We start from the raw sequence: 9,325 nt of genomic DNA, 5'->3' as shown, positions 1-9,325 counted from the left end.
TTGTCCAAAATAGTTTAATGCTGCTAGTCAAAAGTCTGGCTAGACAAGAGTAAGACACAGTGTGGATAATAGTCGAAAATCTGTCTTTTCTGTCAGCAGAAGCCATTCGTTTCTGCAGTAAGAGAGTCTTGTGTTGGATTGCGAGCTTCACCATGACCTTTCTAGCCCTGGAAAGAGGCGAGATGGAGAGAGCAAAAAAAAAAAAAAACAGGATTATTGTGAAAGTGAAGGCGTTGTGGGTGCAGACGGAGTTTGTGTCACACTGGACTTGTAGATCATATCAAGTGTCGCTCATACGTCAGATTAGGCCTAATATGCGCCTGCCCTCATCACGACGTCCCGGCGCCTTACAAAACCGCTCCGATTTGTCATGCTGTTGCGACATTAACTGTGAAATAAATCATGTGGGTTTGGAAGATGCCATTCTGATGTTTGTTTTCTGCTCGCTGACGGCTCTATCGCTGTCGCTCTCATTTTCCCCCAGTCACAAAGAATCAGACGGAGAGAAAGGCATAGCAGACGCCCAGCTCCAAATGAGAGTCGAAATAGGCTTGGGCGAGTAAATAACAGAGTTTTACGCGCTGTAAGTTGAATGTTCAGACTGATAGTTTACCTGTCTCTTGAGTGAAGCGAGGCTTTCAGAAAAGAGTGTACTAGAGAAAACATCTGTCGCTACTTGTTTGTCTCGTAGTCACTTTTGCAACAGTTTACTGAAGTTTACCTGGGATTTTTTGTTTCTAATGTTAAGGCCAAATGGATTGCTTTAAATTACATCACAGACTTTTCCATTTCGGAGCTGAATTGTATTACAGTTTATGAATTATATGGAACATGCAGGTTTTTTGTTGTTGATTTTATAAATTGATAATAGGAACAGGGATACCAATACAAATTTTAAATCAATTTAATGTAATTTTGATGATTAGTTGAAATTTAATTGTTTTTTTGTTGATTTAAGAATAAGAAATTATGAGAAATAATAAGAAAAGGCAACATACATTAAAATAAAGATGAAATTCAAGTCAGTTAGTAAATGTTATTGTTTCATAAGTTTGTTACTGTATGTAATTTATTAATGAAAAAATATATAAATATTATCATATCATTATAAAATATATGTCATTTTTATTTATGCTTTACCAACCAACTAACATGGTTCTTGTTATAATTATTTTTATTTCACTTATTTATTATAATTATTATGTATTTTTTATTATATAGAGAATTATATAATTATAATAATATTAATAATTTTTATTATATTATGTTTTATTATTTATAGAACCTTGTTTTATTTAATTTGTGTATTATGTATTTTATTATGTATTAATTATTATTATTATTATTATTATTATTATTATTATTATATAATTACTAAATATATAATTATACTTAATAGTTTATTACTAATGTTATTGGCATTAAATTGAAATTTTTATTGCTTGTATCAAATAATTCAAAATATTTAAATATAAATATACATTTTTAATCATGTTATTAAACATTGTATTTTCATACAAAACGTTGAAACTATTTTACATATTATTAAATGATAATATTATGAAATGGTAATAGGATCAGGGATACAGATACAAATTATTTAAAGTAAATATTATGTGATTCATTTAAATTTTATGTTGTTGCTTGATTTATGACGTGATAATAGGAGTAAGGCAATATACAGTTGAAGTCAGAATTATTAGCCCCCCCTTGAATTTATTTCGAGAATTATTTCCCAAATGATGTTTAACAGAGCAAGGAAATTTTTATAGTATGTCTGATAATGTTTTTTCTTTTGGAGAAAGTCTTATTTGTTTTATTTCAGCTAGAATAAAAGCCAATGTGGGGAGAACATGCAAACTCCACACAGAAATGCAGACTGGCCCAGCCGAGGCTCGAACCAGCAACCTTCTTGCTGTGAGGTGATTGTGCTACCCACTGCTCCACTGTCACTCCCTTTTTTTTTTTTATTATATGACTTATTTTGAAATAATAATTAAATCAAAACCATCTAAAATTTACAATTCCCTGAGTTGTATTGAATTGCACAGCCTTAATTCATCCTCTCAGATGATACATTGTACGTCGAGAAGTTCATTTTAATAACTCGAGGCTCTTGTTAGCTGTGACACACACACAAACACAAACACACACAGCGCTAGGCGTTAAGTGACTTCCGTCCTGCAGGTTTAGTCTTTGCATAGTCGTAGCGTCTGCAGAAATCAGTCATAACTCATCTGTTAATGCAGCCCGGTCGGAATAAGACCATCGATCCAGGCATACGTCTGTCTGAAAAATCTCCTGAACGCAGCTTTAATCTGATTTATCACGCAGAGCGGAGCTGAAAATCCTGGGCCGCCCATTTACTGAATGCAGTTATGGGTGCGTGTGATGTGCACTGACCCCTATGAATTTAAACAGACAGCTGTTATGTCACGGGAGGCCGTTTGTTTATGCTGCTCACAGCCATTGTGTTCAAACAGCTTCTTCAGGCAGATGCTTAAGGTGCCCAGAAACTGCATGTTTTTTAGGCATCAGAAAATCTGCGTGAGAGCAACAGTGCCCCCAACACCTCATGTGCGGTACTGCAGTCAAACATCAGCCAGAAAAAGACCTATCAGGACGATTTCTTTAGCATAAAAAGTGCAGTAGGTGGTTCAATGAAGCTTTTGGAAGGTAATACTATATTATTTTCATGTTTATTGTATGAAATTATCATTAAGTCCGAAAATTTTACCTCAGATTTTTCTTGAAACATCATTATTTTAACTAAAATCTTATTAAATTAATCATTTAAAGGGATAGTTCACTCCAAAAAAATGACAATTCTGTCATCATTTACGTACCCTTTACTTGTTTCAGATGTTTATGAGTGTCTTTCTTCTGTTAAACACCAAAAGAAGATATTTTGAAGAATGTTGGAAACCTGTAACCATTGACTTCAATATTGTTTTTACTACTAGGGAAGTCAATGGTTACAGGCTTCAAATGATCTTCTATGGTGTTCAACAGAATAAAGAAACACATAAAGGTTTTTAAGCACTTAAGATAGAGTAAATATTGAGTAAGATTTCTGTGAACTAAGCCTTTAAGGGTAATGAACATAAATGGCATGATTGATTTTTGGCAAATTATCAATTTTGCATAAATGATCTGTACAGAAAGTATACATTGGCATGTGTCAGATTTGCCGATGTTTGTGCTGACTGCAGATTTGTAGGCCTTTAAATTATTCCTAGGACTTGGACGGGTCAAAACCGCTGATCGATAATTCTCTTAGGTGTTTTTAAAATTCCCCACTGTTGCTTTTTAGTCATAAATATGGAGGTTTATGAAGATTATATCATTTGACATTATTATTTTGACCTCATACTCACAGCCTACAATGCCCTTCTGAATGAAAAAAAGACCTCAAAAAAAAGGGCTCCTTAAAGACCTCACTCGCAATGTATAGCGATGGAAAGTATGTGAACGTTGGGCGTATGTGTCAAATTTGGCAATGTTTGTGCTGACTACAGATTTGCAGGCCTTTAAATTATTCCTGAGACTTGGACCGCTGATCGATATTTTTCTCAGGTGTTTTAAAAATCCCCACTGTTGCTTTTTGGTCATAAATATGGAGGAATTGAAGGTGATGTGACTTTAAAAACTGTACTGTTTGATTACCATATTTATTCAGCATTCTGCCAATAGCTATACTATTCATAAGTTGGTTGGGATAAAAACAACAACAACAACTGAATGAATACATTTGAAATGTGTATTTAGATATACATGTTTGGACTAGGAAACTTCAAAATATAGCTTGCTATGTTGTCTGTAAGGATATGTACTTTTTGTGTACTGTGATTTGTGTTGGATATTGCTTAAAACAATTAGCTTATAAGCAAAATTGTCGGCAGACAGACAGACAGACAGACAGACAGACAGACAGACAGACAGACAGACAGACAGACAGACAGACAGACAGATAGATAGATAGATAGATAGATAGATAGATAGATAGATAGATAGATAGATAGATAGATAGATAGATAGATAGATAGATAGATAGATAGATAGATAGATAGATAGATAGATAGATAGATAGATAGATAGATAGATAGATAGATAGATAGATAGATAGATAGTCTAACGTAACAAATGTTCCTGATACAATAAAGATCGATTATTCTTCATATGTTTGACAGTAACTGTAGGCTACTTACTGATGTTTGGGCGGGAAATACGCACCTCGTGGTAAAATGTCGTGGCAAAAGACAAGTTTCCTCTCAGTATTTACGTAAGAACCTCTTTCTCACGAACAGCTCGGTGTAGTTTATTTGTTCAGACATTTTGGAGACTGAATAAGCGCGACTGGAGACGCGCGCGCGTTTCTGTGTTTGCGCGCGTGCTCGTGCGCGTGTGTGAGGTGCTCTCATTCGGCGCTGGGTGAGTCCAGACTGCAGACGGGAGCAGAACCGAAACACTGCCGTGATTTTAATAGGACAGACGGAGGATATCAGAATATCTGAACGACTCCTCGAGCTCATCGATCAGCCCGACAGATGACGCTGATGAAGATGATAATGATGTCCGTGATCGCATGAAGAGAGTTTATATGTTTGTGCCTGTGAGGGATTGATCATATGAAGGGTTTGTCACACACGGATATTAGCACTTTCCGCGGTGTTTCTGGACGGATCGTCGCCTTTTAAAGGATGAACATATTGTATTGCGGAGATACGGAATGATGCTGTAAGTTCACAACGCTTCAGATTTAAATGTGTGTGTGCGTGTGTTTGTGTGTGATAGGTAAATGTCTTGTACATTTATTTAACAGCATCACGCATACACGAAAGTAATGTCGGTGAATAATATCTTATGATATATCGTGTGTGTGTATCTCTGTGTTTGTGTGTGTGTGTGTGTGTGTGTGTGTGTGTAAATATATATATATATATATATATATATATATATATATATATATATATATATATATATATATATATATATATATATATACGTAGGTGTGTGTGTGTGTGTGTGTGTGTGTGTGTGTGTGTGTGTGTGTGTGTGTGTGTGTGTGTGCGTGCATTTTTGTCTTCAAATGACAGTAACATAATTACTGTAGCCATGTTTTTAATGTAAATCTTGTACTACCTTACATTATTCATATTATCACAGTATCCATCTTACAGATAAATCTTTGGCAGACTTCATATTGTCAAGATTCCAGACAATTAACACTACCATGTAGATCAGTTGTTGTCTATGAAACATTTTTCTAGATTAATGATTTTGTCATGTAGTTATTGAGCAGACGACAAATATTTCATCACACTGGGAGAAATCCGTTTGACATATTAGGAAACTAAGGGGTTCTCAGGGTTAAAAATGCCCCGGTATAATGGATTTTTTTATAACCTGATTTGATATAAAGCCTAGCATTCTGCGCAAGGCCTTCAAATTAATGCCTAAAATATGAGTTAATGTAGATAGACGTTTATGGATAAAAGGTGATATCTCAATAATGTGCATATGGATTGATTCAATCGAAGTCTTTTTAGAATGTTATGACCACATAAACATACAAAAATCCTAGTCAAAATCAAATGTAGGCTTAAAGAACAGATAGTTAACACAGAAATGGAAATTTGCTCTCCATTTACTCACCCTCAAATGTTTCCAATGCTTTAATATTTTCTATTGAACTCCAAAAACATCTAGAAGTCAATGGGTTATATTAGCTTTTCTTAAAATACATTCTTTAAAGTGTCAATGGGGGAAAAATCCACCTTGTGTGGAACAAATGCAGGGTAAGAAAATAATCAAAACAGTTTTTATTTATTTATTTATTTTAATTTTTGGATGAACTGTCCCTTTAAGGAAAAAGTTGCTGAAGGTTATTTCAGAATCATTTAAGGGTGTGTTCAAGCTTGTAATTTGGTTCCATTTGGTCCAGACCAATGAGAAATATATATACAGTATTTAATCTTGGTTCACTTAACGTTCATAATCATGCTTATGTAATGTATGTTTTGCTGCAAACCATACCAAGCATTCAAACAATATGAACACTGAGCTAAATGTGCTCGTTGTAAATGCATGTTTTCTTAGGTGACATTTCATGAGGGTTTATAAATTGTCCAAAGGAGTCATAATAGTATCTCACACACACTGCTCTAAGGACACATTTCTGAAGCCTGCATTGAATGTTTTTGTCTACTATAAGAAGAAACTGGTATTTTTGAGTTTTCTGACCTTTTTATGACTGCATATTGCGACATTAAGTGTTTAGTAGTTTAGATGTACTGTATTTGGTATTGGTGGGGAAACATATCGATAGACCGTAATATAGAGATTTTATATCAGATAAATCAGATGCTCATATAGGCAATATTTTATTATACTATTTGGTTGAATTTTAAAACCGGTTTCTTTACTGTCCATGCAGTAGATTGTTGTGTTAGGTTAATTTTTGGTAGTTTGGATCATCTTCATCATGCTGTAAGTTGGTAAAACAAAGATGGCGGATCGCAGAAAGGTGCATATAGGTTTTCTTTGAAGTGTTGGTCACTTTCTGCTCAATAATCCCATTTATTTGCTCTGCAGCAATAAATTCAAAGGGAGATAAACATATTTCTGGGCTGCATCTCCCAAAAGCATATTGGTACCACAAAAGTATATATTAGTACCTAAAAAATTTTAAGAGGAACACTTTTGTACTTTTTAAGTACTAATATGTACCCTTGAGGTATAAATATGGAACTTTAAGGTACAAATTTGTACCTTTTGAAAAGGTACCACCCCAGTGAGAGCTTGCATACTTTTATTTCTGAGAGTGTAGGTAGCTGCTTTATATAGACTTGTCTTGACTGCTAATCCACATGAGATGACAAATATTGGGTTAAACATTCAGGATCCGACTCCATATAAGGTTTCACCACTTTGGAAATGGACAGCAACTCCTAAGTAGCATGTGGAATTGGTGTGCTCAAGATAATGTTGTGTGAAATTTTGGGAAACACACATGCAATTACAACAATCCTTCATAACATTTCATGTACAGAACGCTCTTAAGAGTCAAGAAACATCATTATCGGGGAAACCCGGTCCTCACTCTCTCACTATTCTTCAGCTTAGATCCTGATTTATCAGGGACCACCACAGAGGAATGAACCACCAATTACTCTGGCATATGTTTTATGCAGTGGATGCCCTTCCAGCTGCAACCCAACACTGATTATCACCCATACACTTTCTCATTCACACACACACACTCATACACTTTGGCCAATTTAGTTAATCCAATTCATTTATAGCGCATGTCTTTGGATTGTGTGGGGAAACCGGAGCACCCAGAGGTAACCCACACAAACATGGAGAGAACGTGCAAACTCAGAACTGCCAACTCTCCTAGCCGGGACTCAAACTAGCGACCTTCTTGCTGTGAGGTGAAACCCGGTGTTCTGTTGATTGTCCTACTTCACATTGAAAAAGTAGGTAGCACATTGTAATGATGCAAGGTGCACATTTTAATGTGGAGTAGTGTGATATGAAGCTGTAATATCGCCCTAACCTTCCTAATCCCTAACCCCAACCTTAGAACCATTCAAACACAGTGTAATCTGATGGGTAGGATCAGTTAGGGTTTAGGGTTTAGTTAAAACAGATGTTGCCTTGTTGATGTTCTCCATTGTGGCATAATTTGAAGTTGGAAAATGGTAATAAATTGTGATACTGCAATATATTTAAAATCCCAATAACATTGTATCATGACAATATGGTATTGTGGGGACTAGTGAGTCCCACAGCTAGAATTTGTTCAGCGTTGCTTTGATATCCAATCAAACTACAGCATTGGCAGCGTTCGCACTTATTCAAATGAACCATATCAACAGAGCGGTCGAAGCAGAGTTTGGTTTTGAACGTGCCAAGTGTGAACACACCCCAAAAAGCTGGCCCAAGCACTCAAGCATGAGCAGCTGTCTTAAATAAGTGCCTTGCCATTCAGTGAAGTTGATTTCTGAATCGATCTGATTTTGGAGTTGAGGATTTGATGGCAGGTGCCGCGGTATCTCCGTCCACACAGAATATTAAATCAGTCTGGGCAATTTCAACCCAGCTGGCTTGGTCTATATCGGGTTGTGTGTGTGTGTGTGTGTGTGTGTGTGAGTTATCCGTAATGTCTGCTGCTGTTGGATTAGTTCTTCATATAAATCTCACAGGAGCTGAAAGATTTCCCACAAAAATACTGGTCCAAATATCACTTCCTCAATGTGAGCTGTGAATTCAAGGCCTTGGTGAATAAAAGCTTGCATACACACAACAATTGGAGCGCAGGGTTTGGATGAGCGCACTCGCCATTTGTTACACCCACGTGGGCATTTATTGAAAGCAGGCTTGACGTGGCAACGCTCAAAGAGTTGACCCTTTCTCCATTGGCGAAACACATAATGTGCGCTTCATTGTGGTCGTTGGTTTTTACAAATGTAATCGACGGTGCAATAAAAGAGAATCAATTGGCTTTGTGTCAACAGAAATCACTTTCATTGTGCCGGTGTGCAAATAATATGATGTAGATGTAGGTTTGAATGTTGTCATTCTGACAATGCTCGGGCGAAGCTCTGATTCGTGTGCTTTATTTGATGGTAGCGATGATATCTGGCTTTAGACCGGGCTTCTTGATGAATACGTTTGCAGCACAATGTGGCAGGATTTCAATGGTATATCCAACAAGGTGACCGTGTCCCCCCCGATTCCCAGGATACCCAGCGTTTGACCGCAGTCACCAGTCTTTAGGGAGAAATGGGTCATTTACTGGTAATAGTTTACCAGTTAATGTGAAATCTGACATTGTTTGCTTTCACCCAATGTCGTGCTGAAGTTGTTTATGGATTGTGAAAAACTAAAGTATTAAAGTTTCACAAGAGTTGCAAAAGCAGGATGCTGAAGGTTTGGTGAACTCTATAGTACTGGGTTGTTTTAAACCCAACGTTGAGTCAAATGTGGACAAACCCAATTTGGTTTATTTTTTCAATTACATTTAAATGAGGTTGTTATTTTTTTGTTGTCTTTAAAATAGCAAAAGTGGTTTTTGCGCCATGCGCTTTAGACTTTGCATCTAGATCGTTCAAATAGAGCCCTTAGTATCTAAATATTTAAATAAATAAATAAATGTAGAATAATTCCAAATAACAATGTTTCTTAAAGTAATGAATCATTACAAATTCTACTTCAGATCTCTGTCACCTAAACAGAATGAGTTATAACGGAAAATAAATCAATAAAACTAAAGTCTTACTACATTGTAAACAAGCTGATCGGATTACTTTGTCTTCTG

At 36.0% G+C, this 9,325-nt stretch overlaps 1 protein-coding gene across 1 annotated transcript in view; it reads left to right on the top strand.

Moving 5' to 3' along the window:
• Positions 1–4,294: 4,294 nt before the first annotated feature.
• lingo1a (leucine rich repeat and Ig domain containing 1a) overlaps positions 4,295–9,325 on the top strand; it is a 54,478-nt gene continuing 49,447 nt past the window's right edge. Inside the window, 1 exon segment of the mRNA XM_056451723.1 lies at positions 4,295–4,737. The gene's annotated coding sequence lies outside the window, so the exon portion shown is untranslated.

This window comes from Danio aesculapii, chromosome 25 (genome assembly GCF_903798145.1).
Source record: "Danio aesculapii chromosome 25, fDanAes4.1, whole genome shotgun sequence".
In the NCBI taxonomy this organism is placed as follows: domain Eukaryota; kingdom Metazoa; phylum Chordata; class Actinopteri; order Cypriniformes; family Danionidae; genus Danio; species Danio aesculapii.
The sequence above is the reverse complement of the archived record's forward strand: the minus strand, read 5'-3'. Positions and strand labels throughout refer to the sequence as shown.